The 3,600-nt window shown below is 47.2% G+C and overlaps 1 pseudogene; it reads left to right on the plus strand.

Moving 5' to 3' along the window:
* The first annotated feature begins 800 nt into the window (after positions 1-800).
* On the plus strand, positions 801-1,632 carry LOC114621650 (annotated as a pseudogene).
* Positions 1,633-3,600: the final 1,968 nt, after the last annotated feature.

Genomic DNA, 3,600 nt, shown 5'->3' on the forward strand with positions numbered 1-3,600 from the left:
GTGTCCCTCAGTAGCTGTGCCAGCCTGTATATGCTATCTCTGCCTTGTGTGTACAGTGTACACATTCATCCGTGTCCTTCAGTAGCTGTGCCAGCCTGTATATGCTATCTCTGCCTTGTATGTACATTGCATACATCATATGGTGTCTCATACCTTTGTGCACATGCATGGGTACCACTGTACTGCCTCTGTCCTGCCGGCTCCCAATTAATGACATAGAGAATTATATTTATATTACTTATATTTATATTTATGAAAGCTTGGGCCTTAGCTTAGGCTGTTTCCCAACTATCTTGTATAACTTAATTAATCCTGCTAATCCTTGTTTGCCACGTGGTCCATTACCTCTCACTAAGTCCTGGTATGTCTGACTTCCTACATCTCTAGCTGACAAATCTCCTGCCTCTCAATTCCTCTCCCAGAGACTCTCTCTGCCTGAAAGTCCCACCTTCCCTATTCTACCCAGCTATAGGCCATCAGCTCTTTATTAAAGCCAATCAGAGAATGCCTTAAGCAGATGAGGAAAGGCAGACAGACCTTCACACAGTGTATAAAAAGATTACCCCAACATGGGTGTGCATGTCTGTGTGAATGCCACTGGAAAGCACACCTTACACGTATCTGGCTAAGAGAATGGCAGAGTTATTCAGCAGAGCCTTGGTGCTCATGTGACTTGCTTTCCGTCATTATGAACAAGGTGAAGTAGAAGCCTAATAGGCAAGGAGAATCTTCTTGCTAATTGTGGTTCCATTTAGAAATCTGAAGGGGGAGAGCGCTATGTGACCTGGGCTAAGCGGAAGTCGGGCCTCTTTTTCGTGACGCCTCCTAGGCGGTCGGCTGTGTCAAGATGAAGCTGAATATCTCCTTCCCCGCCACTGGCTGTCAGAAACTCATTGAAGTCGATGACGAACGCAAGCTGCGCACCTTCTATGAGAAGCGCATGGCCACAGAAGTAGCTGCTGATGCCCTTGGTGAAGAGTGGAAGGGTTATGTGGTCCGGATCAACGGTGGGAATGACAAGCAAGGCTTTCCCATGAAGCAAGGCGTTTTGACCCATGGCAGAGTGCGCCTGCTGTTGAGTAAGGGCCATTCTTGTTATAGACCAAGGAGAACTGGAGAGAGGAAGCGCAAGTCTGTTCGAGGCTGCATTGTGGACGCCAATCTGAGTGTTCTCAACTTGGTTATTGTGAAGAAAGGAGAGAAGGATATTCCTGGACTGACAGATACCACTGTGCCTCGTCGGTTGGGACCTAAAAGAGCTAGTAGAATCCGAAAGCTTTTTAATCTCTCCAAAGAAGATGATGTCCGCCAGTATGTTGTCAGAAAGCCCTTAAACAAAGAAGGTAAGAAGCCCAGGACCAAAGCACCCAAGATCCAGCGTCTTGTTACTCCACGTGTCCTGCAACACAAACGCCGGCGTATTGCTCTGAAGAAACAACGCACTAAGAAAAACAAGGAGGAGGCTGCAGAGTACGCTAAACTTTTGGCCAAGAGAATGAAGGAAGCCAAAGAAAAGCGCCAAGAACAGATTGCCAAGAGACGTAGGCTGTCCTCACTGAGAGCTTCTACTTCTAAGTCTGAGTCCAGTCAAAAATAAGTCTTTTAAGAGTAACAAATAAATCATCAGACCTTGAAAAAAAAACAAAAAAAAAAAAAGAAATCTGAAGGGGGCAACCTTGACCTAGAATCCTTGTGTCTGAGCTACAGGATTAAGGAGTGGCCTCATCTTCGCTGGGCCTTCACTGAGACCAAAGAGTTGGAACTGTGCTTTGTGCCCTAAGGTGAGTCATGATCATTCCAAACCTGAAGCCTAGGCCCAGATGCTGAGCTTATGTCTACTAAAAATCCCCTAGGCTAGATTCAGGGAAGCTGACTATTGTTGCTATGGCAATCTGAAATAAGTGTTTGTTTTTGGAGCAGCAGGATGTAGAGTACATAGATAACAGGCTGGGGTAAGGTGGGGCTAGTTCTCTCTCTGTCTCCCTCTTTCTCTCTCTCTCTTTCTCTCTCTCTCCCTCCCTCCCTCCTTCCCTCCCCCCCCCCCCCCCTCTCTCTCGTGTGTGTGTATGTGTGTGTGTGTGTGTGTGTGTGTGTGTGTGTGTATGTGTGTATAGAGGGTCAAAGAATGGAATGGACTTTGAGAAGGGAGGTCTGTGTCTCAATATTACCATCTAAGGCCTCAGGCATGATTCTGGGTTGTTGCCGTCAGTACTACAATAATTGTTGATGTGGAGAGGGTACCCCTGTGCTCATCACAACTTAGTTGGAGGCTACTGTTAGAGTGGTCTCGGATCAGCTCAGGAGATATGCTGGCATCTGTCTATCATGGCTTAGGACCCAGTGAGCATCTACTGCAAACTGTCTCCTTTGTTAGATGAGGAGCGACTCAGGAAAGACCCCTACCCAGGCTAGATACTAGGCTATCGGAACAGAGAGAGACTTCCCGCTACAGAACTCATTTCCGTGGAAGGGTCCTGGCACTGGGACAGGCAAAGGCAGGACAAAAGGAAAGGATGGTGGTCCCGGAGGCCCAGTAGGGCCTGACCTTAAGTACAGTAGAGGATTGGGACAGAGAAGGACAGGGTATGCCATAGTTTGGTAAGCTAGTGGGTAAGGAAACCCACTAGGCTTGTGAGAGCATGTCCTCCTCTCCTCTCTAGTGGCCTCTTCCATACAGGATTCTAGGCCTCCAGTGAGCAGGAGGACTAAACTCAGAATACCCTGCAGCCTGAGCAAGGTACTCACACTCAGCAAGGGCTTTCTTGTGGGAAAGCTTCAGGTTGCAGATGACTTCTTTCTCCAAGGAAACAATGCTGAAGAGAAGAAGAGGGCTGCAGGTGCCACCTGTGGTGTCTGAGTTTGGATCTGAAGCAAAGGCAGGTTTTGATTACCCAGGAATTCTTATTCAATCCCTTTCCAAGTCCTCTGTAGTTACTGTGTGTCTTGGGCCCAGGCCTGACCTCCATAGAAATGTATCCCACTTTGCCTACCACGGTTGTAAGGATTCCCCCTCACCATAACTTGATACAGAATGTAGTCTCAGAGGACTGGCAGAGGGAAATCCCATCCTGGAACATGGGGACAATCTAGGAAGACCTGAAGTGTGAACTCAGAGTAAGGGTGGCCTACATGGATGCCTGGGATATGTGTGTATGTGGAGAAACACGAGTAGGTGGTAGGTGTGTGTGTGTGTGTGTGTGTGTGTGTGTGTGTGTGTGTGATGTGCTGGGAGTGGGAAGCATTGTGGGTATACATGCAGAATATCTGGGAAGGTGAAATTAGTATTTGGTGGGTGATGTGTATTTGTTAAGCTTGTGAATTCCAGGTCCTTGGCATGTTTATTTGCCATATGTAATCTTGTGTATGTTTATTAGGAAGACTTGGAATGATGAAGGTGACATGTGGGAGACCACTGTCTGCAGGTCAGTTTTCTCTGCTGGGTATATGAAGCATGACATGCTATTGTGTATGATGTACATGCATGTTATATCCCCTGTAATGTGGTAGGTTTGAGGAGAGAGGACTGAGGCACAGACACAGGAAAACTAGTGTGTGTGTGTATGTGTGTGTGTGTGTGTGTGTGTGTTATAGTGTGTGAGA

This window comes from Grammomys surdaster, unplaced genomic scaffold, assembly GCF_004785775.1.
Source record: "Grammomys surdaster isolate TR1022 unplaced genomic scaffold, NIH_TR_1.0 184, whole genome shotgun sequence".
Classification (NCBI taxonomy): domain Eukaryota; kingdom Metazoa; phylum Chordata; class Mammalia; order Rodentia; family Muridae; genus Grammomys; species Grammomys surdaster.